Below are 18,188 nucleotides of genomic sequence, written 5' to 3'. Positions count from 1 at the left end.
GTAGTTGACATCAAATCTTACCACATTGTTATCAGAAAAGATGCTTGGAATGATTTCAATTTTTTTGAATTTACCAAGTCTAGATTTATGGCCTAGGATGTGATCTATCCTGGAGAAAGTTCTGTGTGCACTTGAGAAAAAGGTGAAACTCATTGTTTTGGGGTGAAATGTCCTATAGATTACTTTTTAACTTAATATCAGAAGCTTTTTCATCACAGCCTTCATAATTATTATTTTAATGCTACATAATATTCTGGTGAATATATATGACAAGTTTTACTTGTTTCTTTTCTGCTAGACATTTCCAGTTTTTCTCTGTTGCAGAGAGTGCTGTTGTATATATGTTATTCTACATCTTTCTTTTCTTTCTCTTTCTTGTTCCCTTTCTTTCCCTTTCTACTCTCTTCATTTTCTTTTCCATCTCCTTCTACTCCTTGGGTGCACTCTCTTTCCTAGAGCAGTAATTTGTTCCCAACTGGATGTAGAAATCATCATATTGGGACCCAGGGTTTTTAAATTACTAAAAATGTGTTATAAAGAGTTCTTAAGGACACTTTTACTATTTTTGCACCCTTAAAACAATATAGATGATAAATTTTCCCCTTCACAAGGGGTAGGAACATAGGACCAGGCAGGACAAGATTGGAGAAGGCTCAAGCATTTGACAGAACACAATGTTTATAATGAGAGAAACTGACAGAACCTGGATGTCTGTCAACAAGGAGGTGGCTAGATGAACCATAATATGTCTATTCTAGGAGTATCATTTGGCATTACAAAATATCATGATGTAAATCTATATGTACTGATTTAGATAAGATCTTTTTTTAGTGAATTTAGTTGTGAAATATTTGTGGTTTACAATTTATGGAAAAAATAACAGCAAAATCCAAGTCCACGTGACAGAATTATATATTTTCTATGTATATATTAGGCAAATATATAATCAAGCTGGTAACAGTGATTACCTCTGTGTTGAGGGGAAATAGTCTGAATTTAGGAGACTGATCAAAGGGAGTATGAATCTGAAATGGAATGGTTTCATCTTTCTGTTCAAGGAAAGAACATTTATATATTGCTTATATAACAAAAAAATTAATTTAAAAAATATTGCCACTGTGTGTCTTTCTGTTTACATTGTACACTGAAACCCCTGATTCAGGTCCTGGCTACACATAAATGAAATGTAATAAAAGAATGCTATTAAATACACAAATATCCTTTTGAGAAGAGTAGGCTTCTTGCTTTTTTCCACACTGCATTTGCAGTTTGTTTCAGTCAGTGCTGGTGGGTCTAGGATAGAGAAGAATCAGGCCTGCTCTTCCAGGAGATGAGGGTGCCCCTAACTCAGACTCTGCCTTTCAGCCAGTGCTCCCTACCTCAATCCTGGCAGGTGAAAGTTGGGGATTGTGAAGTTTAGTCTCTTGCCCTGGATCCCAGATGGAGGACAACAGATGAGGCCACATAGCCTACTGTTCAGACCCAGTGAGACAGATGGAGACTCTGGAGCCAGCGTGTGAATGGTGGCAATTCATAAGGGGTACAGGCAGGCAGAGTGCCTAGCTTAGGGCCAGTGACAGCTGAGCAGCACATGGGAAGGGGAGGGAGCAGGGGCGTGGGAGTGGGGTGAGTGGGTTTAGCCATGGGGGAGGAGGTGTGAGAGGGCAGAGAACAAGGGAGGGAAAGAGGGGGAACTCCTCCGGTCCTACCCCCAGGGTGGAGCAGGCTTGTGGTCAGAGGTCCCAGGCTGACAGGGAAAGCTTACAAAGTTGCAGGGTAGGTGGACATAATGAGAGATAAGAGTGTTCCTTATCTGCCCCTTCACCCTTCTCCCCCATCTTCAGCTGTCCTCTACCTAGCTCTAAACCCAGGACATTTGGGCCATTCCAGCAGCAGCCATTCCCTTGGCTGGATCAGGGCCTGGGCAGGTGGATGGAGCAGCTGCCACCCCACCCCTGGCAGACAAGGGGTCGGAGAACAAGGAGGTGGCTGGATCGCGGACATTTCAAGCACATGACTGGGCTCTCCACACTTTTCTTTACAGAACTCCTACCTGCCTACTGTACCCCTCACCCCATTCCTCTTAAGTAGAGTGACAAAATAAGAAAGGTAAAAGAATTATGAAAATAATAGTTATTATTTATAATATTTACTGAAGTCACTATATGCATAGTGCTATTGATTTTATGATATATCACTGAATCATCCAACAGCCCATTATGAAAGTAAGGCCTATTTTATAGGTGAGAAAAATCAAGCTTCTTGGTTAAGTAATGTGCTCAAGGTCAGACACTAAGAAGGGACAGAAGTGAAATTTGATGCCAAATTTTTTAAACATTACAGATAAACTCACAACCCTTGAGGAGGATTGAATTAACAAAATATCCAGCAGAAAGCCAGCAGACCCACATTTCCAAAAGAAATAAGAGGTGGATGCATCTAAGCTAGCCTTGCTCACCATTGGAACTGACAGCTGCTGGATGAGGTGGGGTGGGAAATTAAAAGAAGCTAGAAAATCCTCCTCTATAGAGATTTTGCTAAGTAGGAACCATCCCATCTTTTGGGGCTGCTTTAAACGGCTCTGCCTGGAGAAAGAAAAATAAAGGAGAGCAGTCTCTTCATTCCCTCTGGGTGGGCTCTCCAGAGGAGATCCTGGTCAAAGCCTGCAGAGAGGAGGGACTAGACACAGGCTGTCTCCCACAGGTCTGATCTGTTTTACCCTGGAGCATCCCACCTGAAGCCTTTTATAGTGCATTCAATCGTCCCCCTAGCCTTGAGCCTCCTCCCAGCCTTAGGAACCCTAGCTCAGAGCAGGCCCAGCGAGGAAGCCTCTGCTGAGTGGAAGCTGGCCTTCCACAACTCCTCAACCAACACCCAGGCTTTGGGCTGCCAGCAGGGGGACCCTGAGCCCCAGGCAACAGGGCTGAGCTGGGCAGCTCCTTCTGGATCTGAATCCCTTCTCTGAGCAGATCCGCAGGCTGCCCTGAGCCACAGTTTTCTGCTTTGAAAAAAGGGGAAATATGCTTACTTCCTCAGCAATGTTGTGAGAGTTAGAAGAGTTTTAAATAATAAAGCATTGGTAGACTTTTTCCTATTGTTGTATTCTTATACAATTACTATATTATGCTGAAAATTCAGCATTCAAAAAATGTTTCTTGAGCTCTATTATTCACCAGGAGTAATTTTAAGCCCTAGATGGAATCTCTTTAACCCTTGGTCAGGGGCAGTGATTGAAATAGAAAAATCCAGCAACTGGAGGGTTCCATTGTGTCTCCCGCTCCATCTGATCAGCTGGATAGAGTAGATGGCTCTTATGTATAGCTGGATGCCTCTGGCAAGCTCCTGTTTGTTCTCCTGGCCTGGAATTTGGAACTTTTGGGTGGGCTCACTGAAGGGCCTGGGAACCCAGGCCACAGCCTATCTCTCCATACATCCTGACTTCAGAAAATGTACTTAGTGCAGAGTCTTTTCACACACCCAGGGTTCTTTGGTGAAAGTGTCTTAGACTCAGGATAGACAGTCAAGGCAGATTTGAATAGAATATTAGGATTCTGCTTAAGATCAGGGAATTAGCTTTAGGATAAAACTGGAGCTGAGAGAATGAGCTGAAGTCAGAAAAAGGTCTCCTGTCCATTCTTTCCCCAGAATTATTTCCTGGGAATGTTTTCTCCTCAGTGTGATGGAGTGCATGCTTAGTGTTTTGACTCTGGTTCCATTCCTGCTGGGCAGGGCTTCAGTCAGACAAATCAGTAGGAAAACCTGTGTGTGGAAGGCTCTCTGAGGTTTCCCATAGGGTCCCATAGGAGGAGAGGGGCCATTCCACTAGCCAGCACCTAATTAGGAGTTTAGACTGACTCTTCACTTTATGTTGCTTTTCAAAATTCACGTGTTTCAAAGTTCTTGGAGAGTCATTGCTGACTATCTGAGAGGTATTCACTGTGCTGTGTTGGAAAGAACCCTAGACTGGGTTCATACTTCAGCTCCAGCATTTGGTGCTTTCAGGCCTCCATCTGAGCCTCGGTATTTTAATCTGTTAAATGGGATCATACAATAGCCTTCCAGACAGGCAGCATGATGATATGTGGAAATAAATGTGAGAAAGGGTCAGGCACATGGTTCTACTTTTCCTTCTCTCTGGATAGACTCAAAACAAATGAAGATATATATTTACACAAAAACTAGTATCAATACACGTATGTTCATATTGGCATTATTCAAAGTAGTCTGAAAATAGAAACAACCCAAATGAACATCAACTGAAGAATGGATAAACAAAATGTGAGACATCCACACAACAGAATATCATTCAGCCATATAAAGGAATAAAACACTGACACATGGTAAAATACAGACAGACTTTAAAAACGTTTTGCTAAGTGAAAGAAGCCAGTAACAAAGGACTGCATATTGTTTGATTCCATTTATAAAAAATGTCCAAAACAGAAAAATCCATAGAGACCAGAAGTAGATTAATGTTTACCTAGAGCTGAGTAGGGATGGGGAGGGGTTAAGTAATGACTGCTAAAGGGTTTCAAGTTTTGGGGGGAGTAAGAAAAATGTTCTAAAATTAAATTATGGTAAGGTGAAAGTTGCTCAGTCATGTCCAACTCTTTGTGACCCTATGAACCATACAGTCCATGGAATTTTCCAGGCTAGAATACTGGAGTGGGTAGCCTTTCCCTTCTTCAGGGGAATCTTCCCAACCCAGGGATTGAACCCAGGTCTCCCGCATTGCAGGCGGATTCTTTACCAGCTGAACCACCAGGTTGGTAAAGGTTGCACAATTCTGTAAATACACTAAAACCCATTGAATTGTACACTTTATATGGGTGAACTTTATGTTATATAAATTATCTCATTAAAGCTGAAACTCTAATACTTTGGCCACCTCATGTGAAGAGTTGACTCATTGGAAAAGACCCTGATGCTGGGAGGGATTGGGGGCAGGAGGAGAAGGGGATGACAGAGGATGAGATGGCTGGATGGCATCACCGACTCGATGGGCATGAGTCTGAGTAAACTCCGGGAGTTGGTGATGGACAGGGAGGCCTGGTGTGCTGCGATTCATGGGGTCGCAAAGAGTCAGACACGACTGAGAGACTGAACTGACTGACTAAACTGAAAGCTGTCAAAAAATTTAACTGTTCCTAAAGTTAACCTGACAACTCTAGTTTTATCCTTCCTTCCTCTTTGCCATAGTCTTTATGGCCTTCTTCTCTCCCTCAGAACATGCAGAAGGTAGTGGGCATATTCCTTTCTTGAGGGGACAAGCTAATTCCCTGATCTTAAGCATGATCCTAATAATTTTGATGAGTGAGGAGTAAGGGAGGCTTCAGGGAATCTGGATACCAGTCTGCTTAATCTCCAACAAAAGTCACATAATTCCCCAGTCTTGATCTTCCTTTCTGCCCACTGAAGGGAGGGAAAGCAGAGAATCCTTGCCTCGCATCCTTGCTGCTAAGTCACTTCAGTCGTGTCCGACTCTGTGCGACCCCATAGACGTCAGCCCACCAGGGTCCCCCGTCCCTGGGATTCTCCAGGCAAGAACACTGGAGTGGGTTGCCATTTACTTCTCCAATGCGTGAAAGTGAAAAGTGAAATTGAAGTCGCTCAGTCGTGTCCGACTCTTAGCGACTCCATGGACTGCAACCTACCAGGCTCCTCCGTCTATGGGATTTTCCAGGCAAGAGTACTGGAATAGGATGCCATTGCCTTCTTGCATCCTTAGAGGTGATGTTTGAGGAGTCCAGGTAGGTGGGCATGAATATTCTGGCCAGGATAGGCTGTGCAGGGAGGTGTGAGCGCTAATGAGTCTAGTACATGGAAGTTTCAACACCACATCTTCCAGCCTGGCAGACGGATTGCCCAGAGGCACCTTTTTGGCTGCATTCAAGGACCAGAGAAGTCAAGAAATTCATAGCCAGTACTGTGTGGGCTGGGGTCAGGAGTGAAGGCTTTGCCATGGGCCCAGATGAAGAGGAGCTGGTGCTGGGAGAAGACTGATTGTTTAACTGATGTGCAACAGGGCCAGGCAAACTGCTGGCCTCCTGTCAGGGGCGGGTGGGGTGGAAGAGTGGAGGAGCTTTGCAGAGAGACTGGGCTGGGGCGGAAGGCCTGGGTGTTTCCCCTCAAGATTCACTGGCAGTGGAAAGAGGGCCTTGGAGCATTAGTGCTTCCAGGTTTCTGAGTATCTAGAACCTCATGCCCAGCAGTTCTAAGTCATTAATCACTCAGGAGTTTGACAAGTAGGGTGTCTTCTCAGTCTCTGATTCATCTCTTCCTTGCCACTGCTTCCCTCCCTCTGGCTATGAGCATGCTCAGGTCTCCCCATGTGAAATCAAGTTCTCTTTGAAGGTACTCTCCTGCAGCTGGCAGTCCATCTTTTATTCTCTTCCCTGCAAAACTCTTTCAAAGCCTCATCTGCACCTATACCCCGTATTTCCCTGCCTGTGCCAGTGTTAACCTGTGAGATGGTACTTCTACCCCACTCCTCCTCCTTCTTGTCACCAAATCTTACCATTGCCCCCTCAGACCATTCAAGCTACTCTCCAGGTCTGAACCCCCCAGAAGCTTTCTTCCTGAAATACCTGCTAGCCTGCTCCCCACTTGGGCTTCTCCCCCTCCCTGATGCTATAGGCACAGCCCTGCTTTCTTGCAGCTACTCTTCTGAGTGATCTCATCCTACCAGACCTCAGTTGAGATGACTCAGGTGGAGCTCAAGTTGTGTCCTTGGCCCTTCCCACAAGCCCGCTGGACCCTGCACCTGAGTGTCCCTATTGGCACATCCCACCAACCTGTCCAGGAGTGAATTCCCATCCTTCCCCAGCTCTCATAACCAGCAGCTGCCGCTCCCTCTCTCCCGTATAGGCATCAGCATTTCCTTAGGAGCCCACGCTTGACGTCCAAGAGCCATCTTTGCCTGGCTGCTCTGCTTGACAAGCCGGGAAGCCCAGGAGCCCCACACGTCTCTCTTGCTCATCTCCTCTGTTCTCACTGCCTCCTTTCATGTTTGACCGTTGTTACCTCTGATAGGTGTCCCTGCTTTTTACCCTCTCCCTCCTCCAGTTCCCTCTGCACAGGGTCATAGAATTATCTTTCAAAGTTTCATTCAGATCTGTCAGTCTCCTGTTCAAAACCTACAAAAAAAGCTTCCCGTCACCTTGATATCTATTTAGTGATTTACAACCTGAAAAACACTTTCAAATAAGTAAAATAGGTAATGTGATCACCCCTCCTTTATGGATAAGAGAACTGAGGCTCAGAGATGTGGTGAATTGTTGGGGTTCACTCAGGGCTGAAGGGTGGAGCCAGGATAGGCACTGAGGCCTTCCAGATTCAATTGGGTGCAACGCCCACTCCAGTCTTCCCAACCTCCCCTGAGAAGCCTTCAGAAACGTGACCGCTCACTGTCGCGCGTCGGCTCAGCTGGAGGTCGATGCTCCCACTAAGTCCCTACCTTGCCCAAAGCATACCTCCTTTGCTCTGGACAAGCTGAGTTGAAGCTCAGATTTTCAATTTTTTTAAAGTCACATGGGCAATAAAATCTTATGTTTAAATAAAATCTTATATCAGCAACCCTGATGTGATATAAGTCAGAACAGCTAAAGCAGGGGCAGCTCTATAAGCCCCAAGACCTGAGCCTCCTTCCCAGCCTTTAGAGCCTCTTCTGCCAAGTCCTATGTATTGGGGGTCATTTATGCCTTCTGTTCCGCTCCCCCCCCCTCCCCACCGACTGGCAGTTTTTCTTATCTCTATATCTGTAGTGCTCGGCTCACTGATACAACAAAAGGAGCTCAATAAAACTCTCTTGAATAGATCAAGTGGATGGATGAATGAGCAATGAGTTTAAGAAGAAATGAAAGTGACATATTCACTTCAGGGTTTAGAAACAGTTCCATGCTGTCTGGAGGGACTAACTGGCCCTGACCTACCCCACACTTCCCTCTCCTCACAAACACACCGAGCCACAGGGAATTCTCCGCCTGTGTGTCACTCCTTCCCATAGATCTTGCACAATGGAGCCTCTGATCCCAGAGAAGGGAGAGAGGAGGAGAGGGGGAGAAGGAGGCAGGGAGACCCAGATTCCAGATCTGAAGGGGGGAGGGTAGAAGAAAGAAGGAGAGGAAGGGAACTTCAGGAAAGCCGCTGCAGAGGCAGGCTTGGCTTGGGGTGGGCCCCACTGGGGAAAGGCCAGGGGCTTCCCTGCCATCTAGAAATCTTTTCCTTCCAAACTGCCTGCCCTTGCCCAATCCTGTTCCTTTTCCTCCTCCTTGTACACATGATACTCAGAACAATCCTAAAAAAATAAGGCAAAAACTGAAACAACCTCCTGCTGTTGGGAAGAGGAGAATCCTAAAACTTCATCTACCCACCCAGTCCCCTCAGAGCTAAACAGAGCCTTGACAGCCCCCTTCCCTGCTGGTGTCCTGGTGGAGCGGGGAGGGTGACTGGGATGGCTTCAGCCTCCCTGGAGGGCCCTTCCTGACTTGGGGCATCTAACTCAGTCTGGAAAACTCCAGGAAGGAAGACAAGCAGAGCTGCCCCCTCCCACAAGGAGTGCTTCCACCTCAGCCCTCCCTCTCCTCTATCCACCCTTTTCCCCACTGCTGAGACTGTGGGGATGAAGGGTCAGGGAGAAACCCAGAACAGGGGCCTTGGGAGGACAGAAGCAGGACCAAGAGGTAAAGGGGATGAGGGCCAGGCCCCAGGGACCTCTAGACTCATGGTAATGCTCTCTTGCTCCCAGAGCCACATGCCAAATATAAGCTTTTCATAGGGTATTTTAAGGACACCCAAACCTGGTACCTGTGGAACTTTAGCATGACTGGCTGCACAGAGCAGATTCCAGAATTTTTCACTTCTCTACTCTTTCTACCCCCACTACTCCACCTGCTTGGTGCTATCTGCTTGCCTTGTTGATAAAATGTCTGTGCTAGACACTCTGAAAGTCAGCTTTTTAAGCCTTCATAACCGTGCGATGAGGTGGTATTCCTATGCCAGTTTTATGGATAAGGAAACCAAGGCTAAGCTGTTCAAGGCTGGTGTAAGCATGGAGGTCATTTATGCTTTGGAGGTCTGCAAAGCATAAGTGGACCCTGGCCATAGGGATGTTCATCTAGTCAGGGTGCCCTGGACATACTGTGAAAACCAGGGTTTTTGGCTCAGTGTAAACTCCAGACACCTTGGTTCAACCTGTTCGGCTAACACCTCTCTACACCATCCTCTGCCCACTATAGACCTCCGTCCCGCTTTTCTACTTCTCCCACCACAAACTTCCCCTCCTCTCAGCCCTGCAATCTGCCTTAGATTAAGTAGCTTGGATTTAGTAGTTTTCTAGATGGAAAACGGGCTTCCCTGGTGGCTCAGCTGGTAAAGAATCCACTGTCAATATGGTAGACCTAGGTTTGATCTTGGGTTGGGAAGATCCCCTGGAGAAGGGAATGGTTACCCACTCCAGTATTCTGGCCTGTTGAATTCCATGGGCTGAGAATTCCATAGGGTCACAAAGAGTCGGACATGACTGAGATACTTTCACTTTCACTTAGATGGAAAATCCAAGTGCCCATGGGTTCCGTATCCATCTTGGCATCTTTTCCACCTTGGAATGTACTCACCAGTTGTCAGAGCAGGACAGGATGGTAGGTGTCAATCGTCTGAGATGACTGATGGATAAACTGAAGCCAGGAGAGGAAAAGTAACTTGGCTGAGGCCACATAGCCAGTGAGTGGCAGAGTATGGTCTGGAAGCCAGCTTCCAGCTCTTCTAACTCTCAAGTGCTCTTTTCAGTGCGCCAAATGGACCTGCTGCCAAAGACAGTTCACCACTGACGCCCCCACCCTCTCCCACCTAGGAGACTCTGAGGAGATCGTGTGCTTTTCCCAGAGCAGTTCTCCAGGATGGACCCTAACTGAATCAGCTCTGTTCTCAAAGAGGCCAGTCTATTCCCCCAGGACGCTTGACCCTGGAAACAGGCAGGAGTAGGGGCGAGGAGGGAAGGGTGGGGGTAGGAAAGAAGGGAAAATTATTTTGGTTTATTTTACCCAGAGCTGAAGAACAAACAAATTACCTACAGGTATTATGCAAATGTATCTATTACATGTCAAAAATCCATGGTGAGGTGAGAAGAATTGCAGATGAGAGTGGGGGCGGGGGTGAGGGGGCAGGGGAGCTCAGTTGCCTCCAAGACTGAAGCAGCTGCTGGAGTCTTGATAGGGTGACCCAACCATCCACCCCCAAGCTAGGCCAGCCCAGCTAGGGTTTTGCAGGTTTTTATGACAGCTAGATTAATGAAAATTAGGAAGCTGAGTGAAAATTAAGAGAAAGGCTTGAATCAAAAAGAATTTGAGTCAAGGAAAGGGCTGAGAGACAGGTGTGTGGACACAAGGCTTGTATGTTCACAGGGCATGGGGAGTAAGCAGACCTTCAGGAATGTGAAAGAAATCTGTAGGGGAAGTGGAGGGGGATGCTGGTAGGAAAGTTGACATGTTCCAGTTTCTCCAGCTAGGTTCTAGGGAAAGATTGCAATTTTGCTCTTGAGGCATAGATTCCTTGCTCCCCCTGAAGGTAGAAATGGAGGTTAACTTTCCCCATGCTGGGCTTCCTCCTCCTCCAGGGAGATTCAATCCACCCTTACCCTTCTCCTCCAAGCTATTCAGGTTCTAGTCCCACCTCAGGCCTCACTGTGATTCAGCACAGATTTCCAGCAGAAGCTGTGGGCTCACGCTTGTTAACTGAAAAAATGTACAACATGAAAGTTGTGTGTTATGTTTTATTTGGGGGCAAAAAGAGGACTGTATCCTGGGAAACAGCTTCTCAGATAGCTCTGGGGAACTGCTTCAAAGAGGTGGGTGAGGGGAAATCAGTATACATGTGATTTTGGTGAAGGGGGATATGTGCAAACAAGCACACATTTTGGTAGAGGGTTGCTGTTAGTTATAAGGAGCAAATGTCTCCATTAATGATTTTAGTGATTTTCTAGATATGAGAAAATGCAAGAAATTGGGCTCATAGAATCTTCTTCTGAAAATACCTGACTATCTGAAGGGATGTTTGGCCAGTTTTTCCCAGAGCACAGAGTACTTCATTCCTGATCTCTGCCCGGACTCCTGAGCTGAAGGTCGGTGACTGCAGTGGCTAGTGACTTAATCTTTGTAGAGGCAGAGGGCAAGTGACAATTTTTAGTTGGCAGGGACCCCCTCATGGCTATAAATTCAGCCATGACTTTTGGAGGCATTTCAGGACCATTTTGTCCCATGGTGCTGGGTCAGGTGAGGACTTCATTGATAGGCCACTCAATGTGATATTACTGGACTATAAAGGACAGAAACTTTGTGAAGCTAACAGAAGTAGGGCTTCCCTGGTGGCTCAGAGGGTAAAGTGTCTCCCTGCAATGCGGGAGACCTGAGTTTGATCCCTGGGTCCGGAAGATCCCCTGGAGAAGGAAATGGCAACTCACTCCAGTATTCTCACCTGGAGAATCACATGGACGGAGGAGCCTGGTAGGCTACAGACCACAGGGTCGCAAAGAGTTGGAAATGACTGAGTGACTTCACTTTCACTTTTCAACAGAAATAGAAGATATTAAGAAGAGGTGGAAAGACTACACAGAAGAACTATACAAAAAAGATCTCAATGACTTGTATCCATGCTTGCATGCTTGTACCCATGCAAAGAGTCAACTCATCTCTCTCCCTACCTTATCTCCATCCTTGGCTGCATCTCTGAGTCCTGCCCGAAAAACAGCCTTGGGTGAGATCATGGCAAGATGGACCATTAAGTTAAGTGGACTATGCAGATTTTCTTCAAATAGAATGACCAAGATTCAACACAAAGCTTCAAGAAGTAGCTTCAAGGATTAGTATTCTGGAAAAATGTGTATGCTTAGTCATTCAGTTCGACACAGCTGAGCAACTGACTGGTGCCCAATATGCTACTAGAGAAGAGTGGAAAAATAACTCCAGAAAGAATGAAGAGATGGAGCCAAAGCAAATACAACACCCAGGTGTAGATTTGATGGGTGATGGAAGTAAAGTATGATTCTGTAAAGAACAATATTGCATAGGAACCTGGAATGTTAGGTCCATGAATCAAGGTAAATTGGAAGTGGTCAAACAGGAGATGGCAAGAATGAACACCAACATTTTAGGAATCAGTGAACTAAAATGGACTGGAATGGGAGACTTTAATTCAAATGACCATTATATTTACTACTGTGGGCAAAAATACCTTAGAAGAAATGGAGTAGCCCTCATAGTCAACAAAAGAGTCCAAAATGCAGTACTTGGGTGCAGTCTTAAAAATGACAGAATGATCTCTGTTTGCTTCCAAGGCAAACCATTCAATATCACAGTAATCCAAGTCTATGCCCCAATCACTAATGCCAAAGAAGCTGAAGTTGAATTGAATGGCTCTATAAAGACCTACAAGACCTTCTAGAACTAACACCCCCCAAAAGATGTCCTTTTCATCATAGGGGACTGGAATGCAAAAGTAGGAAGTCAAGAAATACCTGAAGTAACAGGCAAGTTTGGACTTAGGGTACAAACTGAAGTAGGGCAAAGGCTAACAGAGCTTTGTCAACAGGACTTACTGGTCATAGCTAACACCCTCTTCTAACAACACAAGAGACAACTCTACACATGGACATCAACAGACCATCAATATTGAAATCAGATTGATTTACTCTTTACAGCCAAAGATGGAGAAGCTCTATACAGTCAGCAAAAACAAAACCAGGAGCTGACTGTGGCTCAGATCATGAACTCCTTATTGTAAAATTCAGACTTAAATTGAAGAAAGTGGGGAAAACCATTAGACCATTCCAGTATGACCTAAGTCAAATCCCTTACAATTATACAGTAGAAGTGACAAATAGATTCAAGGGATTAGATCTGATAGACAGAGTGCCTCAAGAAGTATGGACACAGGTTCGTGACGTTATACAGGAGGAAGTGATCAAGGCCATCCCCAAGAGAAAGAAATGCAAAAAGGTAAAATGGTTGTCTGACAAGGCCTTACAAATATCTGAGAAAAGAATAGAAGTCAAAGGCAAATGAGGAAAGGAAAGACACCCATCTGAATGCAGAGTTCCAAAGAATAGCACGGAGAGATAAGAAAGCCTTCCTTAGTGATCAATGCAAAGAAATAGAGGAAAACAATACAATGGGAAAGACTAGAGATCTCTTCATGAAAATTAGAGATACCAAGGGAACATTTCATGCAAAGATGGGCACAATAAAGGACAGAAATGGTATGGACCTAATAGAAGCAAAAGATATTAAGAAAAGGTGGCAAGAATACACAGAAGAACTATACAAAAAAGACCTTAATGACCTAGATAACGATGATGGTGTAATCACTCACCTAGAGCCAGACATCCTGGAATGTGAAGTCAAGTGGGCTTTAGGAAACATCACTATGAACAAAGCTAGTGGAGGTGATGGAATTCCAGTTGAGCTATTTCAAATCCTAAAAGATGATGCTGTGAAAGTGCTGCACTCAATATGCCAGCAAATTTGGAAAACTCAGCAGTGGCCACAGGACTGGAAAAGGTCAGTTTTCATTCCAATCCCAAAGAAAGGCAATGGCAAAGAATGTTGGAACTACTGCACAATTGCACTCATCTCACATGCTAACAAAGTAACGCTCAAAATTCTCCAAGCCAGGCTTCAACAGTACATGAACTATGAACTTGCAGATATTCAAGCTGGTTTTAGAAAAGACAGAGGAACCAGAGATCAAATTGCCAACATCCACTGGATCATCAAAAAAGCAAGAGAGTTCCTGAAAAAACATCTATTTCTGCTTTATTGACTATGCCAAAGCCTTTGACTGTGTGGATCACAACCAACTATGGAAAATTCTTAAAGAGATAGGTATACCAGACCACCTGACCTGCTTCCTGAGAAATCTGTATGCAGGTCAAGAAGCAACAGTTAGGACTCGACATGGAACAATAGACTGGTTCCATTTGGAAAAGGAGTATTTCAAGGCTGTATATTGTCACCCTGCTTATTTAACATATGCAGAGTACATCATGTGAAATGCTGGGCTGGATGAAGCACAAGCTGGAATCAAGACTGCCAGGAGAAATATCAATTACCTCAGATATGCAGACACCACCCTTATGATAGAAAAGAGTGAAAGTGAAGTCGCTCAGTCATGTCTGACTCTTTGTGATCCCATGGACTGTAGCCTACCAGGCTCCTCCGTCCATGGAATTTTCCAGGCAAGAGTACTGGAGTGGGTTGCCATTTCCTTCTTCAGAGGATCTTCCCAACCCAGGGATTGAACCAAGGTATCCCACACTGCAGGCAGACGCTTTACCATCTGAGCCACCAGGGAAGCCCTTATGACAGAAAGTGAAGAACTAAAGATCCTCTTGATGAAAGTGAAAGAGGAGAGTGAAAAAGCTGGCTTAAAACTCAACATTCAAAAAACTAAAATTATAGCATCTGGTCCCATCACTTCATGGCAAATAAATAGATGGGAAAACAGTGGAAACAGTGGAAGTCTTTATTTTCTTGGGCTCCAAAATCACTGCAGATGGTGACTGCAGCCATGAAATTAAAAGACATTTACTCCTTGGAAGAAAAGCTATAACCAACTTAGACAGCATATTAAAAAGCAGAGACATTACTTTGCCGACAAAGTCATCTAGTCAAAGCTATGATTTTTCCAGTAGTTCTGTATGGATGTGAGAGTTGGACTATAAAGAAAGCTGAGTGCCAAAGAATTGATGCTTTTGAACTGTGATGTTGGAGAAGACTCTTGAGAGTCCCTTGGACTGCAAGGAGATCAAATCAGTCAATCTTAAAGGGAATCAGCCGTGACTATGCATTGGAAGGACTGATGCTGAAGCTGAAACTCCAATACTTTGGTCACCTGATGTGGAGAACTGACTCATTGGAAAAGACCCTGATGCTGGGGAAGATTGAAGGCAGGAGGAGAAGGGGTCCACAGAGGATGTCATCACTGACTGGATAGTTTGAGCAAGCTCCAGGAGTTGGTAATGGACAGGGAAGCCTGGTGTGCTGCAGCCCATGTGGTCACAAAGAATTGGACATGACTAAGCGATAGAACTGAATTGAGACCTTATTAATGGTAGCCTAAAATCTCTGGACAGTTTGTCTTACTAGTCCGTTATGGTCCAGGAACCGATTCCCTATTGCTTTTTTTCCACATTAAAGTTACACTATTACAATCATTTGTATATTACTACATAAGTGGTCAACTGCTTCAAGTCATCTAGTTATTATTTTATCAGAGGCTCAGTCATACATTTGGTAGTGCAAGAAACAACAATTCTGTAATTCAGGCAAAATACAAATGCCAAGAACTTCCGTTAGGTGTGGCCCAGAATATCCCTAGGTCTTCTGACTTGTTCTATTCTGTACCAATCATATCTTTAATAGAAATTACATATTGTCATTATTCATAAGGCACCCAACCCAATGTCCTACTGTTATTTTACTTTTTAATCCTTAGTATGGTTTAATTGTTCCCAACTTAAGGGGGACCTTGAACTTAAATTATTATATCTTGATGTTAGTCATATAAATCTATTCCACAACTGAGGGAGGTTATATTCCATGGCTAAAATTTTACTCTGACAAGTTTGACCTTAGAAGAAAGTTCCTATTTACGATCAGAGTCAGAACAGGTATTATTAAATGGCCAGGTAAGAAGAACCTACCTAATAATATGAATAATGGCTTGAACAGAACTATGATTTCTTTCTTCTAGAATAATTTCCTAAGGGCCTTCCAATTAGAGCCTTGGGGTAGAGAAATCAACAAATGTAACCCAATTACAGGTAATTGACCATAAACCTAATAATTGGATGAACTTTAATTCTGCATAAGATTGTGATAGACATTTGGTTCATAAGCAAAGGTGTGAGCAATTATCAAAGTAACTGATGTACAGGCCTGGTCTAGCATCTTGGGTCAGCTGTCTGCTTCAGATGTTGCCTTCCTCTTATCCTGGTCTGGTAGTTTCTTCTCTGTATGAACATTGATTTAAGGTAATTTTAAGGTCAGGAGTCCTCTCTATAGGCCAGTCCAATGCAGGGGCACTTTCTAAGAGGAAATAGTAATCCTAGAGTCAATTATCTTCAGTTTCTTGTGTATGAGTTAGTTAAGAGTACCTGATAAGGGTCCTTCCATCTAGATTGGAGATGGTCTTTTAAATGACATCTTTTCAAGTGTGCATACTCCCCTAGGTCACAGGGCCTCTGATCTTCATCGAGATAGATTAATGAGATAGCCTTCAGAAACAAACCTAGAGTGTCCTTTTAATAATTCCATTAAACTTTACAAGAATATAACATAATAGTAAACAGCTGTGTGTGAAGTGAGTCTTAGGCAGTAAATACAGACCTCAATTAACAAATCTAGAATTTAATATCGACTGAAACACCATCTTTCTCTCTCTAAAATTACCCTCATTTCTAACAAATACTGCCAAATTGACTAATTTGTTCGCAAAATAAGTCTGGTCTCAATAAACTTGGCCTGATTACTTACATAATTGATCGTAGTTTAAAAATTTGGCTTTGCTGGTACTTGTCAAAAAGTTCTTGCTAGGGACTTCCCTGATTGTCAGTGGTTAAGAGTCCACCTTCCAACCCAGGGGACTAAGATCCCACATGCCACACTAAGACCTGATGCAGTCAATAAATAAACAGATAAATATTTTAAAAAGTTATTGCTATGAGTCTTCTTGAAGAGGAAACATTTTTGCAAAGGCATAAGTATAAAACCATGACTATCTGTGAATGACAAGAAAGACTTAAGAAGGCACAGTTAAGTGCCTGATTATACAAAGCCATTGACAAAGAAGCTCGGTTACTGCTGTGACATACAATGTTTTAAGATAATAACTAGAATTATGACTGATAATAGTTTATCAGAACATAGCATATTTTTAGAAATTCCATATACTTTTTTAAATATCTAGATTAAAAACAGTGGCCCAGGACTTCCCTGGTGGTCCACCGGTTGAGAATCTGCCTGCCCATTCAGGGCACATGGGTTTGATCCCTTGTCTGGGAGGATTCCACATGCTGGAGGCAACTAGGCCCATGTGCCAGATCTACTGAGCCCGTTCTTCCAGAGCCTATGCTCCACAGCAAGTGGAGCCACCACAGTGAGAAGCCCTTGAAACGCAGTTAGACAGTAACCCTCGCTCACAGCTAGAGAAAGGCCACGTGCAGCAACAAAGGCTCAGCATAGCCAAAAATAATAATAATAACAAAATTTTTAAAAGATGAGGTTTCCGTCATTAAAAAAGGATTACCCATACAATATAACCTAAGAAGATTTATTACACCGTTGACAATACTTCCCATTAATTAACATATCAAATGAACTTAATTAGTTTAATATCTTTCTTTGGGATGTTTCAGGGTCCCTTAAAGCATCCCAAAGTAAGCTAGATGTTAAATAAACTTCACTAGAATTTTATTTGGAAGTCTGTCAAAAAATATCCAGAAGTTTTAAAACTCTTGGTCAAATAGGATCATAGGTCACTGTTAAAAAACAGTTATTCACTTAACCAATGTGACAATAAAATATATCAGAGGCAAATACAGAAGCAAATCACTTAAAAAGTAAAGAAACTTAAAATTTGCTGCAAAGCAGATCAACATTTTAAGAAAACATTGTTCTCTTGACAGAGAGAAAAGCCAAATTTAAATTTCCACAGTTTACTTTTAAAATTGATTTACTCAAATTAATTCAAAATTTAGTCAATCTTAATCATGCACAAACCTCAGGGCTCCTTATCCATCACTTTCTATATCCATATTAGTTTGTCCCTTATTTTCTCCATCCAGAAACAACCAGTTCTAGGATAAAATTTCTTTCCCTTAATGAAATACAATTCCATTCCTCATATCTTCTTTTATTGAAAACATATATCCTACTTTCTTACTGCATACTGAAACTTTTATTATTTCTAGTAGCTTTAATGACATTTAAATTAGAATCTTCAACTCTTAAAAACCTTAATTTCTAGTGAAAACTAAAAAGTAAGCAATTGTGAACTGTCTACTACATTAACATTCTGTAGACTGGAAAGCATAAACACCGATAACAATTGCTAAAAACATGTGCTTTTTTATATCAACTATCTCAGTATGGCACCAAATATATTTCTTAATAGTACTGAATACCTTTGGTTTCTCT

This window comes from Cervus canadensis, chromosome 13 (genome assembly GCF_019320065.1).
Source record: "Cervus canadensis isolate Bull #8, Minnesota chromosome 13, ASM1932006v1, whole genome shotgun sequence".
NCBI lineage: Eukaryota > Metazoa > Chordata > Mammalia > Artiodactyla > Cervidae > Cervus > Cervus canadensis.
Note: the sequence above shows the minus strand (reverse complement) of the source record.